The 16,029-nt window shown below is 45.0% G+C and overlaps 1 protein-coding gene across 1 annotated transcript in view; it reads left to right on the top strand.

The window, feature by feature from the left end:
• The first annotated feature begins 2,133 nt into the window (after window positions 1–2,133).
• The window catches only part of LOC1276733 (uncharacterized), a 117,518-nt gene continuing 103,622 nt past the window's right edge, over window positions 2,134–16,029 (top strand). Inside the window, exons 1-2 of the mRNA XM_061642553.1 lie at window positions 2,134–2,314; window positions 5,813–6,077. The gene's annotated coding sequence lies outside the window, so the exon portion shown is untranslated. The remainder of the gene's footprint in view (window positions 2,315–5,812; window positions 6,078–16,029) is intronic.

Here is a 16,029-nt window from a genome sequence, read left to right as displayed (position 1 = left end):
CGGTGATGAAGAAAGCAAGTACATTCAAATCAAACCGTTGTGCAAAGGGGAAGCAAGAAGCAGAATGATGATGAAATATGAAAATCGTTTTGTTCATCTGTGAGTATCCTTTCGCGGAATATCGTGCTGGAGCTTCCATTATTCGCGCGCTTTAGTTGCTTGTGTGTGTGTGTGTGTATGTGTGTGAGTCTGTAGTTACACACAGCATGGCGATGGTACGCCACACTATGTATCAAGCGCAAATAGGTGGCAGAAAGTATGATAAACGTGATTACTATCGGTGGCGCACGGCGGAGAGCGAAACCGGTTTCGGGGCAGTAATTTTATATTTATTGCTCATCGGACGCCAGCGCACCAGGATGCATTGTATTGGGGTTGAGGGTTTTTTTGTTTTGGGTGGTTGTTATCAATAGATTTGGTTAGCATTATTTTTCATTCCATCTGTTCCTGTTGGTTTGTGGGCGGTACTGGATAGCAATAGAAATAGTAATGGAGAAGCCTGGTGTTTGTTGGTGCCATTGTACTAAAAACAAGTTTTGATTTATTTTTTCGTTTTTCTTGAAATAGAATCCTTGTTGTACTTGTTAGTTTTTTTTCTGTTATTCATTGTAATTCAGGTGTAATTTGATTCATTCTGGTCCAGATGCTAGAAATAAATCAGATTAAAATTAAAGAGAATTGATTTTAAAGCCGTAATAGATTCAAATTGATAATGAGTAAGGATTGTTTGAATGATGATGTGATTAGGGATGACTTAAATGACAACAACAACAACAACAATAGCAACAACAATAGCAAAAACAACAACAACAACAATAACGAGTCTACACAAAATTCGAACCGTATGTAAACTGTTCCGGTTGGTTGTTCCGGTGAAAGATTTAAAACAGGTATTTTGCATACATTTAGGCGCTCTCTATAGAGAAAGATGACCAATAAATCATGACTAAATTTTCTCGAACTGCAGGAGAGTGGAATTTACAAACTAGATGAATAAAACAAAGCACTGATTCGGTCATTTCTGCCAAATTTATTGAAAATAATATAGCTTTAAAGCGAAGCACTCTTCCAATGTCGTGTGCATCCTTGCTGAATGTTGGTTCTTAGAATGCATCCTACTGTGATGGAATAGAACATGCCAAACGATAGTGGTTGGTTGACCTTTGGCCTTTTGATGTGGCTTATTTCGTATAAGATTAGACACCGAATTATTATTCACCATATGCCATTTGCACAAAGAGATTCACCCATGGTTTTAGTGCCGTACCTTACTTCATTCGCTATCCAATAGTCGATCTCTACCGAAAACAACTTCCGATGTCGATTCATTAAAACACTAATAATGTTTTACCCAGGCAGCATCGCTGAAGATTCTGATCCCCTATCGTTTCCCCCCCATATACTGATGCATAAATTACAAATTGGACCATCGCAAAGGGGTGCCATCTCCTTGTGCAGGCGGTGCATCCAGGTGCATCCACCGTGTCTTCGCGGAATACTCTTCTCGCTGCATGCGGCATCAATTGCACCAGGCAGCTGGTTGCCGCCGCTCCTGAAACCCGGGCTACCGCTCAAGTGTGGCGGCAGGCGGCGTTGCAGCGTACGTGTTGAAGTGCTTTACTTAACAGCGCGCGCGCTCGGGCCGGGCGCATCACACCGGATTGTTCTCTGCCTGCCCTCTTCCGACCCGGGGTGCGAGAAATATGTCACCACACCAATCGAAACCGGCAGCAACGGTGCAGCAGCAGCACGACCCCATCGAGCACTCATTGCGAGGTGGGAGTAGAGGGCTTTGGGTGGTAAATCATCCCATTTTTACCCATCGACATCGATGATGTTGATACTTCGTCACGAGCGATTTCCCTCCAGCACGGGCCGCTCAGCGGTGGTGCGGAAGCCTCGTGGCAGTAAAAGAAAAACCGACAACGCCGTGAGTGGTCCGAACGGAGCTTTTTTTTAGGTGCCCGAAACCGCGCGAGAGAGTGAGTGCCGCCGGAGTGCCGGAGCAAGGACGAGATCATGGTGTGGAAAACGGGGGCCATGTACCAGGCCACTGACGACGCGAGCGGTTATGACGCTGTGGCCGAACGAAGGATCGGAGAGCGCTTTTCGGGCGACAGAGCGATTCAGTTCGGCCGAGGACATCGTCGCGTGCGGATCGCAGTTCGGTCGCGTTACCGTGTGTTCGAAGCACTGCTGATCTGTGTGTGTGTGTGTGTATGTGTATGTGTATGTGCGTGTGGTGAGGAGTAGAAGAAGGGAGAAAGTGGTGTGTGCGAACAAGGTTAGTGAAGGAAAACGCACGAGAAAAGAGGTATCGATAAGGAAAACAGAAATATTATTAGAAAAAGAGTTTCTTTTCTGATTTCTTCAATATTGTCAAACGGTGATGTGATTTGTCGCACAAGAGTTGTGTGTGTGTGTGTGTGTGCGTGTGTTTGTGAACATCCTCTAAGCATCTCTTCTAGCCCATTTGAGTCAAAAAAAAAAGAAGGGATATTTAATCTTGCTTCATCCAAAAGCTCCATTCGCTCTCCAACTCTCGCTCTTGTACACTCCCTCTCTTTCTCTCTCTCGCTCCTCGCTCCACCGTGGCGGATGAGCTTCGGTGAGCTTCAGTGAGCACGCCTAGCGCACAGCCCGTTGCGTTTGGAGCTAGTCGAGCTACAGCCCCAAAACGGCTGTACGTTCGGATGCAGAAGACGACAACCACGAGGAAGCTGTTTTTTTCCGCCGATGATCCGATCGCTTCGGAGACAGGACACAGGACCGCAGAATGTTGAACCGTGTGCTTCACCAGTGTGCGTGACAGTTGTGTGTGTGTGTGTGTGTGCAAAAGGAACCTCACAGTGTGCGTCATTTGCCGTGGCGCAAGAAGGGAAAGGGCAAAGGGGCAAAATGGAAGCAAAAACATAAATATTTAATCGCTGGCTGACTGCTGCTTGGAAGTGATGCTGGTTCCACGACATCGACGCATTCTACGCGCAGTGTACAAGCGGCACAGCTAACCAGCAAGCAGCCCCTCCTTCCAATTTTGCCGAGCGAAACAACAATTGAATATTTGATTCAATTTGCCCCGAGCCAGCCGTGTGCTGCCGTCTTTGGGTGGTTTTTGTCTCAGTGTCTCGAATATAGATGGGGCGGGAAATGGAAGCAAAAAGGAAACATAAATAAAGCAATGAAGCAGTGCGTGTGTGTGGGCTTAACTGATTATATATACACACACACGCATCTCTACGAATTCTAAGAAATGAAACAAAATGAGCTTTAGCTTGTGAGTGCAAGAGTTTGCTGTGAAAGCGAATTGTTTTGTTACAAAATTGCAAAAATCATCAAAAAACGCTCGTCACTCGTTTTAAAGCACCGGCGCACATACATCTATTAAGGCAACAAATTTGCAAAAGCATTAACGTGGGTATCTGTGTCGATGTGTGAAATCTACCCTTTGCTTTGCTCTGATGAAAGTGAAGCATTCGGAAATGAAATCGGAACGGACGCCCACCCCCCCCCCCCCCATGCGAAACGACAATGAAGATTGGGTCAAGGATGAAATTCAACACCCAGCGTACCCACCTGGTCGGAAGCGGTTATGCCACCAAAACGTCCATCAAATTATGTGTGTGTGTGTGTTTGTGTTTGTGGAAAAACTGGGCGAAAGAGAGAGAGAGAGAGAGAGAGAGAGAGAGAGAGAGAGAGAGAGAGAGAGAGAGAGAGTGGCGCACTTTGCACCTTTTCTACCTTTCCACTCCACATTCGATATAATTAGTGTACGGCGACAAACACGAAATTGTCATAACGAGTGTGTTTGTGTGTGTGTGTGGTGGGGGGAAGGCAAAAGCAAAGAATGAAGCTTTTATGTTCGATACCGAAAGCAGTTTGTTTACCATGTCCCTTTTGTTTGTTTTTTTTTGGGTGTTGAGGACGGAGAAGGTTTGTTTGCCTTTCGTCTGCCGCAGAGACTGAACGAGAATCGTTGCGCTGCAAAATTAAGCCATTCGCAAGACATGAGGGCAATCTTGTATCAGATGGTTTACGAAAAAAAAACGGTACACATAATTGTGTCTACAAAAGAGAGAGAGAGGCAGAGAGCGTGGAAGCACTCCTGACTCTACCCTCCGCACGGCACCGATTCCATCACTGGGCACACACTCCGCTTCAGGTGGTGTTGTTTTGAATCTTTGAAAGAATTCCCTCCACCGGGACCGAGTTGTGTTTCTGTGTACGTTTGTGATTGTGTGGCTTATATACCCTCCTTTCACCCTTCCCCTTCACCTAGGACGTTCCGGTTCGGTGGTGCCGTACTCAGCCACTGTTCGCAAAACCGCTCGGCAAATGGTGTTTTAAGGTTACATGAGTTTTCCTTCACTGAAGGTCATAAAGCAGTCCATTATCTGTACGTGTGTGTGTGTGTTTTCCCCTGCGAAAAGAAAACCCCCTCTCTCTCTTTATCCCTTTCTCTCGTGTGCTCTCTTGCAATAATCTCACACAGACACACACGCAGCTTGGCAAACGTTTGGCGTGTATTGCGTTTTTTTGCGGATGGTTCGCAGCTCGCCATCCTGCTCGCACACAATTTGTTTTTATTTTGCTCCCGATTTTCATGCTTTTATGACACACACACACACATACTACTTTGATTAAATCATGCTTCAAGTCAAAATGTAGTTTTATTTCCATTCGTTTGTTGGTGTTTTTGTCGTTGGGTTTTCCTTTTACTTCGATCGAATCGAGTGCGTTGTTGGGGGACATCATTTTCCCTTTTACCCTAGTTTAAGTGAGAAAGGATGTTAAATACAGATCTACACGCGTGTGTGTGTATTTGTGTATATAACTGGATGATAACCTTCGTGTGAAATGGGTGAGCGTGTATGGGTTGCGTTCCGAATCAGCTGGCTTTTTCCGAAGAGCGAAACCCTCGAAAGCAGCTGCGTTATGTAAGCTTTTGCGAGCGAAAGCTTTTGTGATTATTGTGTGTGTGTTTTTTTTTTTTTGTTCTTCTTCAACACGCTCACTCTCTCGCAAACACAAACACACACACTCTCTCTCTCTCGCTCACAGCTGTTTCGTGTGCTGCTGCGGGTGCTTTCCCAGTCATTGGGCGAAAGCTGAGCTGATGGGGAGCTGAGCTGCCCCCAACGGTGAGGGCATTCGAGTTTGCATGCGCGCCTAGCAGCATCCGCAAACCCGAGAGCAAGAGAGAAAAAGGGAAGAGAGAGCGAGAAAATGCTGCGAGAATTTGGTCACCAGGTTTTCGGGCACGACGAACGGTACGAACACAAAACACTGTAGGAATGGAGATGAAGCAAAAAAAAAACGCATCACTACGAGCATCTGTATGTGTTTGCCCTTGGGTGTGTGTGTGTGTGTGTGCTTGTTGTACGAGTGATAGGAAAAATTGTCATCCCCAGCACGGGTGCTTGGGCAGTGTGAATATCCTACTCGGCCGCTCGTTGCTGAGGCTTCTCGGGCGCTGGATGCAGTTTGACGCCGTGTGCATCTGCGACTTCGTACGACCTGTGTGTGCGTCCTGCTGCTGTGCGCGATGAAATGTCGTGTGATTAAAGGTGTTTGTTCGGTGGCACATTTGGAAGACGAGACGAGGGTGGAAAGAATGCGCCAGCAAGCGATGTTGAATTCGATTCGCAGTGCACTGGCGTGTGTTAATGAATGAGTTAATCAGTGGATGGTGATGCGAATTTATTAAAATGAAAAAAAAAATGATGTGCTAGAGTTTATGATTACTAAATAGTGGTTATGATTAATTTCTTCAAATGCTTAATTGCTTTATTGTTCTTTTCTTTTCCCTATAAAGTGTTTCTAATGGTAGCAGTGTTGAACAAATACTGAAGTGAATTTAAATCCAATCACTCTTGACGTCCGTTAATGGAAGTGACCACACACGAGTTACCGAAAGCAAAACAAAATGTGAACAAAATGTAATTTACGGCTAATCATTGAAATCACAAGCTGTGGAAGAGTGTATTTTGTTCCTGTAAAAACAAAACAAAAATAAGAAAGAAATTTATGAATGCTTCGAACTGGTTTTCGAGTGAGCTGCTGCTACCGTATTAAAACAGGTAATGTGAAAATTGCCTATTCATGCTTTAAATCCTGTGTAAATCGAATTGCAAAAAAATGCTGAATTTAGCTTTAAATCTCTCGAAATAAATATAATTTAGTGCAAGCAAACAACAAACCATAATTTATGAGCAACAAAGAGTGATTCAAAACGTTCGCTTTGTATTGTGGTTTATGGTTTAATTGTTGATAGATTTTCAAACTAAGTTGAGGTGTAGGGAAGAAACAATGAAGGGAAGAAGAACGCTCCAGTTGACTGGGAAGTTTCACTGGCCGCTTTTAGGTCTAACGGGAACGAATGGGAACGTGGACAGTTGGAATCTAGTTGGTGATTTTACTGCCCGCACGTAGTCTGTGGAGGTCACAGCAGGATTCACTCATTGTTGATTGTAAGTGGCTAATTCTAGATACATTAGGTTCACCTGCTTCAGAAGGTAGTGCCCTGGGGCCGGCTGTTGGTACCAGAGACCCTGGAACCAGTGGTTGGTATCAGTGGAACTGTGGCCATACGCATGTCGCAGTTGTGTCGCTGATAAGTGGTATGCCGGATCCATTAATTGGTTCTTGGTGAGCTACGTAAACGATGCTAGGGAGTACCATTGTATTCGATGGATTATGACCCGTTTTTTTCTTGATGAAACTATGTTGGTCGTCTTGGGTGTGTGTATGACTCGATGGATTACGCTGAGGATTTTCCGATGCCACCACTTGCTTGTGCATTTTATTTCTTCATTTCTGTCAGAGTAATATTATCTTAAAGATACTTCCGACCTTCTAAAACCTGTGTTGGGGTAAAAGGTGGAACATATCATCATCATCATAAAGTGCGTAGGTCTCCCGTCCCGCTTGAGTTGTTGTTTCCATCCAATAACGGACGGCGTACAGTTACAGTCGGGCCTATTTTGGTTGAAAGCTTCATTGGAAAGCCCCCGGAAGGTTCAAGGTTTACATTTCCATGAACCAATGGCAAAAATGTGAGTCCATGTATGAGTGCTGTTTGCTACCAAAAAGCCTCATCTACTTCCAATTAATTGATGGTGCGTTCAGTGAACTATTTTGTAATTTTTACCCAAACACTCGTTCGATAGCGCAAAATATTGCTTCGCCCCAAAAATCTCTCCGCTAAAGTGAATTTTAATCAACCTTTTTCCAGTGCAAACATTGTTTGCCCTTTTTCTTCTGCTTCGATTCACCATTTTCAATTTACCAAACTTTCTGGGTTGACATTTGTGTGTGGGCCGAACCGAAGGAGACATCCTTCTCGTTCGCTTCCACTGTTCCTGCCGCTTGCCTGGTTATCCCATTGGGCCGTCGTACATAGTTAGTTCAAAATGAGAAATTCTTATGATTTCCTTCCGGTGCTGCTCGGAGGTGGCACGTAAACAGCTAGAAGGAATTTTCTGTCTCTCCAAAAAAATAATAAAAGAATCCATCCAGCAAGGTTTGCAAGGGAATTGGCGCCTGGCTCTTTCCGGAACGGAACGCTCACACTTTTTGGGGTGGGTTGCGTCCGCCAGTGGTAAACCCATCGGCGAGCAGCGATGCAAAGAAGCATCGGGACGATATGGTCACGCGGTAAACATGAAAATATGTTGGCATCGGTCCCTTTGGTGCGTGTTTTTTTTTTCGTTTGCTTCTTCGGTTCGCAAGCTGGCGGGCGCCATCAGGGCACCTGCCCGTAACCCGACGGAGTGGACGGAGTCTGTGCCAAAGTGGAGTATATTTGTGGGAAATACACAGGCGCACACAGGCACACATGCACAGTTCATACAGTTTATGTTTTTTTTTCTCTGCCGCCTGCTAGTCCCTTGCGGTGGAAAGTGCACCAGAACGCACGGTAAAAATGGCAAGGATGAGCACAATTTATGTTTGGTGCGTGAGCGGAGAGATGAATTATAAACGATAGCACTTGGTTTGCCTGACGCTTTCCTGGTGCTCTTGGCTGCTGCTGCTGCCAAAGATGATCGAGCTGCGAGCTGGGAACCAGAAGAAAAAGCCCCCTTTTTTGTAGATTCTGTTGAAAAAAGAAGGAAAAACTGAAGCATTTTTCGTCACACCGACGCAGCACTGTAGACGTCCGGTAGGGGAGAAAACATGGCAAAAGTTGCCGCCGATCGGAACATTCAGCTGAACGCTGCTGGCATTTGGTTCTTCGGTTTATTTCTCAGTGAATGAACAAAAAAAACCCCCCAAGTTCAGGACAGGGGTGGGGGGATAGAGAATCAATTTTGAAAATTAAAAAAAAAAATGATGGCAAAAAATCGAAAGTGAAGATGAACGACCGAATCGACCCGAGTGAGTGAAAGAGTAGAGCATCGACCAAACTCCTCCACTCCAAAAAAAAAAAAAACCGACCGACGGAATGCATGAAAGGCTGAAAAAAGGACCAATCCGATCCTCGATCAGTGTCTTCATCGTCGTTTGGAGTAGCCCTTTCCTTTACCCAAGCTTCTCGAAACGGGGTGCCGAGCGGGGTCGGGATTATTCATCTCTCGAACAACCCACACACACACACACACAACTCGTTGACAAAGGACGTGAGGAGGAGAAAAAAAAAGAAGCCCGAACAAAGTGAATACGAACATTTGCGCTCCAAAATGCCGCGTGCTGTGCTGGGCGAATCGCTCACGCTACACGTACGTGACGGGCGCAGAGCGTTGGAAGGCAGTTGCAAAATTTATGCAAGTTATGCTCGAATGCAATCGAGATGAATTACGATGCGAAGCTGCGTGATGTAAACGCAGAAAAAAGCACACTCGCACACTGAACATCTTCACATGCGCTGTGCTGTTCGTGGCTTCACTAGCTCTGCACTCCATGCGGGTTTTGCTCTTTTGCACATAAACACATCCATAGGGGCTTCTGGGTGATGTTTCTTCTATTTTTTGTACACCCCCCACGGTTGCTTTGTTTTGTTTGTTTTTTTTTCACACTGCTGTCCCCGGGTTTTTGGCATTCCACTTGCGACTTCATAGGGCAAATATTTCATCGCCTGATGGTAATATGATAAGACAGACAGGGGTGATAGCGAAAGAATAATGCTTTTTACGTTTGTTTGCGCTCGGGAGCGTTGAGTTCACAGACGAGTGTGCGCCTTGTCATTGATGTTTATGTGTATGTTTATAAAGGATAATGTTTTGTTTGAAATTCTAAGCTTTTATGCTGTTGTTGAAAGTCATTGTAATTTGTGATTAATCTTCATTGTTTGCATCTCAATATTCAAAGTGTTTTTTTCTTTCTTGAAAATAGCTACAATATATTCATTAAATTATAAATCATTGTTCTATACAGTGTATGGCCTTTTCATGGTTTTTATCTTTTGATTTTAAATGTGGATTCAAATCGAAGAATTAACTATACGAAAACATATGTTTGCATACCTTTAGGCGTTGGACGAGAGCTGACAAAAGGATACGTACAAATACGCCCAAATCGCTGCAACTCAAAAACAAGAAAACTTCTTGTTAATAATAATTAACGTTAGATGCGATCTGTCGGTGTTATCTACCGTGATTCCCGACAGAGCGCGGTACAAACGCGTAGTGTGGGAAGCATCCAATACCGATCGAGCCGAATATTCCCGATCGCTCAAAGGCTCCCGAACATCGTGGCTAAGGCAATGACCGAAGGCCACACTTTCGCGGTAGCCCGAGTCAAGCGATTGATTTTGAGCGTCGCAATAAAATAATAATATAAGACTGTTTAAGAAAACGCTTGTTATTTAATACCAAATACTACTACGGACGAAAGTGCGAAAGCGAAAGAGTGCTGTTGCAATAGTTTGTTGAATTTTGCATCGTATTATTACGTCCTGACTAATTGCTCTGCCTTGCATAGTTGCTCTGCCCTGCCTGTAGGATTTGCTGCCTTGGAGAAAATGGCGTTACACTTCGCACTGAACAGATTGCATCGCTGAGCGTTGTTAATTGTCCTAACGCCTAATAATGCCGATAAATATGCTATGTTCATTGCACGAAATTCTAACGTTTGGCATATATTGTAATAACACCTCGAAAAAGATCACTTGTTTGTATCAGTTTTCCTAATACACTGCACTTCAGCACGGCTTGTTCCGATTTTCCTCAGGAACTATTAGGCACCGGCAACGGGTGAGATGAACAGGGAACCGACACAATAACTGATTTCTTTTCCTAGCATTTCTACAAACACACGCACAACCGCTATAAAACAATTCATCAACTAGTAACTTTTTCTGTTTTTCACTTCAGCACAGCGATTTCGAATTACCTCAGGAACTTTGCTGGCAACGGGTGAGATTGTTGAAAGAGAAACTGTTTTGTGTAAAAGGAACTTTTAATTCGTCAATTGATTTTTAGAATGTTGCAAACTATTGTAACAGCACTCTTTCTTTCGCCCGTAGTAGTATTAGGTATTAAATAACAAGCGTCGTGGGCTTTGACGAAAGAGTGACCTTGCATCTTTCGCTTAGCTTAGATCGGGATCCTTCGGGAATGCTCAACCCGCTCAATGGTTGACGTTGACCACACTAAACACTGTCTGGGTCACTCTTTGGGAATAACACTGTGCCAGCGAATCGACCGTTTATAATAATTAACCCTTCTAGTTTAGTCTTCTTAACTTCCTGCCACATATACCACGTAGGCATTAACAGCATTTACATGAATATGTTATGTTTCATCATATTTATATGAACATTAATTCATTTTCAGGCATCATGACCCAACCCAAGCTGTTCTCAAAAATAGTTTCAACCTGTGCACACCGAAGTATCGATTTGCCTTCCCGTGATTAGGTCAAGGTATGCCTTACCCAGCAACTCGCAGCTTTGGCAAGCTCATCACCCTTACCCCCCCTCATTGACGTGTGTCGTTTTTCCCCACCCACGAGCGTTCCCATTGTGATGAAAAAATAAAAATGAAAAACCGATGCCCCATTACGATCCTTTCCGTGCATTGTTGGCAATTGCCAATTGGAGGTAAATATTTATTACCAACATCCAAGCGACTGCACAGGAGACGGAGGTAGGTGCTTCGGATGATTGTGCCACGCTTCCGCCCATGACAGTGACACAGTTGCACTGTGCTGTGTGTGTGTGTGTGGGCTTTGGCCCGTGAGGGTAGCGAGGGTTATTTGTTTCGTTGGCTCTTTTACGTTTCGTTTCGCGTTGGCTTTCCTTTCATGCTGTCCCCTTGCGGGGATGGGAGGCCCGATAGGACAGCATATGACATCCGTAATCGGAACAGCTCGCCTGGGATACACCTAACCCGTGCCCCGCTCGGCCAGTGCAACCACCGGTTGTGGATCGATGATTAAAAATAGCATACAAACAGTCGAACGGCACCAGCCGAACGGCTGCCAAGGGCATTTGGATTCGAAGCATTCGCTAGAAGGAGGTGGGGCGAATTTAGCAGGACTTGTTCGGGCCGCATTCTGTACTGATGATAGGAAAGATTTATATTTCCTCTGTGAATGTGTGTTTGTGTCTGTGTGTGTGTGTGCGTTCGCGGCTGCTCGAGGGAATTCCGATTTCGAAGCGCCCGTCGGAAGTTGAATTTTGCGGGCAACACAAAAAACAGGGCTGCGAGGGGAGGGCACAAGGGGATTGGGAACTGGGGGAAAGACCGGGGACGGAAAGTAAGCTTAACTGGTTTTTGGCTTCATTTTGCAGTGCCATGGGGCAAAAGGGTCCGTTCGCTTTCGGCTGCAGCCCGGATCGTTTCGATTGAGCGGTCAAAGTGACCGGGGCCGAGTTCATTTCTCTTGTGCACATTTCACGACCGATGCTGGCCACGGCCACGGGAGTTTCCTTTTCCCGGAGCACACATGTAGGGGCACGGCACAGGATACATGCGCGGTGAGCAGCGTTAGACACGGGCAGTACACATGCGGGATCTCACACATCCATCAGACCGAATCGGATGCGGATCACAGGTTTGCACAGAATGATAAAAATCGAACCCGGAGTTTGCAAAAGCAGCAACTATAAACACATATGAGCAAAAAAAAAAGAAAAGGAAAAAAGAAGAGACAGAGCAACAGCGGTAGAACCCGAACGAAGTAGGAAGGTTGGCCCAGCGAGGAAAATGATTCACTTTTCGGAGAAGTATCGGAGCAAACCATCGAATCGAACGCTTGGTGTGTGCGTTCGCGGAACCGGAACTCGAAGTTGCTTCATTTCTCGCTGGCCGGAAGTCATTATCCGCGGCGTGGAGACCACTTGGGGCATTGGTGGGTCGGAGGGCAAACGGGAAAAGAAAGGCATTTAGTTCAATGCTATCGGTAGGGTGGATGCTATGATAGATCACTTGATGCCAGGAAGGGTTGAGTGTGTGTGTGTGTTTCTGTGTGGTTCTTTCAATCAGCAACGAGCGCACGAGCGCACACATCATGTTTGATGCGCATTGCATTTACGCGTTCAGCACTGGATGCAGCATAGGTGCAGGATAATTGTGCACGTTCAATCGGTTCAGGTTTATCGAACGAGATGTCGATGCATTGAAGGGGAAGTAGTTGTAGACAGAGTTTAGTGAGGCGTTTTTTTGCAACAAGTCTAGATATATAGTGTGTATTGCGCTGCAGAGCAGTCCGTTACCGATTGCTGCGCTTTTGTTTCTAATTATCATGCAATTGTATCTGATCTAGCCTACATTTAGGCGTTATTAACCTACATTTAGGCGTTGTGCGTGACTTCAGCCTAGCAGAGCGCCTGAAAGTATGCCAACAGTTCAACAAACAATTATTCTTAAGTAATTTACATATATTACGAATAGCCATAGAAGTGATAGTGATATGATTTATTTGGGTTTATTCATACAAAATGTGTTTAAAATGGGCAACTTCACAATGGTTCTGTTTATATACTTCTTTGTACCTTTTTGGGGCTTATTAATTGACTTTGACGACTGATTTTTGCATTGATTTATAAAGGGAATAGTTCACTAGAGATAAAAATACCATATTAAAATTGCGTTCAGATTAATTTGTTTTGTCTAAATAGTATTTGTTTTGCTGGCAAACACAACTACTGGAATTAGAAAAAAATATATAAAAAAATATACATTTCATCCCTGATTTGAAAAGAGAAGATGATCTTGTTCCAAATTTTATGTTTAAAATATTTCCAACAAAAAAATCACTTCCTTGATGCCTTCATTCTGAGCAATCATCTCTTACAGATTAAGTGATTTCATCCTGTCCGCGTGGGTGTGTGTGTGTGTATGTGCAACATCTTCGTTTGAAATCCAACCATTATGCTTCATGATTCGCCGCTGGTCCGTAGTGCTGTGAGCACGTTTTCCAAATTTCACACATCGTGCTTCGGCTCGAATGAAAATGGGTTGTGCGTGGTCTTACCCTTGATCTTACGACGATGGTAGGAAATATAGGTTACATGAAATGGAGAAGCGAACGCGTGCCCCATCGCCCAATGTCCTGCAGTCGTTGCGTTAACGTTTGTGCTTTACGCTAAAAGGGAAAGGTTCTAACGTTTTCTTTTCGCTGCCCGTTCGAGGTAGAAAGAGCAAAACTAGTGCCCTGACGCGTGTGATGCGGCTCCAAACAGTCTGAAATCTGCGATTGAAGCATGCGTACGGATGCGTGTGTGTGTGTGTGTGTTTCTATATCATGTTTATATGCACGATGAAAGGGACGCTGAAAGTGGGTGGAATATTTCACCGACCGTCCCACAAACAGTCCAGTCCCGACAGCCCGTGGTGCCGCTTTGCTTCTTTGCGAAAGCGCCCGCCCAAGAATCGTGCGTTTCACTGTTAAGGAACCGGAAAAAGGGCTGGCCAGACCCGGAAGCACAACCAAAGGCGAACCTTTCGAAAAGTCGTTCAATGTTATGATTATAATCGTAGCGCGTCAGAAGGGCACCGCTAAACAAGGGCAAATCACGGGAAACGGAACGTTGGCTTATTATGACGGCAAGACGGGATGGATCCCCTTTCACGCTCGGTTGTGATGGTTTGCTTGGACAAGCGGCAGAATTTATTCCTTCCAGCAGCCCGCTGGCGCGTCGCTGGATCTTAATTGCTATTGGTCAACTTTTCACCACGGGAAGGAAAACGGTGTCGCGCTTGTATGTTTTGGAAGGAACCTTTTGCGAACGGGACGCCCTGCACGAGGACGAGGTTGTTAGTGTGTTGTTGTTATTTTAAACACAAACACCGACGCAGCACAATTTTATCGTCCAGTGAACGGTTAGCCAGGGGGGTCGAACCTAGGTGGCCATATTTTGTCCTTCCCATTGCTCTGTGAGCTCCATGTTGTTGTGGGGGGTGACTTGTATGGCCTAGACCAGCTCGAAGCGTTTACCGGAGAAGATATGAACTGTGTTTGAAGGGCGTGGGTTTATGAAGGGAAGGAATTTACACCAATTAGGAGTATTTATTGGGGTCGTTGCAGGAGTTGTAGAAGGGCAAACACAACGGACCGTAGGGTAAAGGGGGATGCTTCCGAAATGATATGGTCGGTTGCCATTTGGCTAGGAAACATCATCATCATCATCATCATTATCGTCAGATAATAACATTGTTTCGAAGGGCAATTTGTGTCCAGTTAATAAAGGGTTAGAGGAGTAGCTTGATGACAAAGCTTGCCTTCTTTTCTGTGAGTTATAAACTGTTAAGTTAAACGATTGAGTCCCTAAATGAAATGAACGCCTTACGTTCTTCCTTATTAGTTTGCAATGGTTGATCGTTGTAGCCTACCTTTAGGCGCCAATCATTTTTAAAACATCGTTATGAAGTGCTGTAGAACTAACTTACTACAACATTACATGAAACCGCTATTGCACAGTGCTCGAAAGCCTCGATGGAGGAAATTTATTATGTCACAAGAACAAACGCGCTGGTACACCAAGCATGCGATTCAAACGGTTAAAAGGTGAAGTCATTGGCTTGCAGCATCATAGCAAAGCGTGGGTCGTTTGATCGGATCGGGTTTGGAAATGTCTGAACTTTCACCGTCGAACGGATTTGTGGAAGCTTTGTTGCACGTTACACGTGAGCACAAACGAAGGGGAAAACGACCCTTCGTTAGGGACGTATCACATATTTGTATTTGCCGATTCGGTCAGCTCTGTGCAGCTCCGTCTAACGAACCATGTTCTTTGAACCGTGGGCAAAACGTTGGCTTTTCTTGCCCATGTTCGCAGTGCAGCGTTGTGGTTGTTGTTGTTGTTGGAGCGCAGCCCGGAGATTCATCCAAACGAACGTATTTTATCTGTGCTCCGTGGTGCACACGCTGCAGCAACATTTGCTGTTTTTTTGTTGTTGCATGTAGTAGTTGTTGTTGTTGTCCACTGCGGACACGCTTTGTGTCTGCAGTGAATGGGATGGTTGAAAATTTTCGGTTTAGTTTGACCTGTGCAAAGGTGGTTCTCCGGTTCGTTTCAAATCCAACTGTAGGCCTTACGACGACGTATCGAACAGTTTCGTACAGCTTGTGGGAAGGGAAGCTGGAGAAGCTTTTTGAAGTGGTAAACATGTTTATCCTGCATCGTTTGCCAATGCTGGCCCGGTCGTGATGGTGAGTGAAATAACAGCTGAAGCCGTTTGGAAACGATGCCCTCAGCGTTCTTTGTGTATGTTTCTGCCACGCTTTTTGCCTCCCATTGCGATCAGGATAGATGCCATCGCGACTAGCTCGGAAGCAGGGAGCATATTCTAACAGGCAGACGACCGTGGGACAGATTTACTCGATAAAAGAGGGACAAAAAAGCAGGGAAAGCATATGAAGGACACATCAGAGAGATCATTGTGGTCGGGATGGTTGCAGCTCTTCAAAGCGTTGCGGTACGTTTCGGCGTAAAACCGATTGGTTCGATTTTGAGACCGTTTCGTTTAGTTCATTTCCCTACGGAATGGTGTTAGTGTTGCTGGAAATTTTAATTAAACACTAAGTCGCCTGATTTGCTATCTACGGGTTGGATGCAAATGTGTTGAAGAAAATTCTTGCTCAGCGCCT

This window comes from Anopheles gambiae, chromosome 2 (assembly GCF_943734735.2).
Source record: "Anopheles gambiae chromosome 2, idAnoGambNW_F1_1, whole genome shotgun sequence".
Classification (NCBI taxonomy): domain Eukaryota; kingdom Metazoa; phylum Arthropoda; class Insecta; order Diptera; family Culicidae; genus Anopheles; species Anopheles gambiae.
Note: the sequence above shows the minus strand (reverse complement) of the source record. Positions and strands in the feature narration are given on the sequence as shown.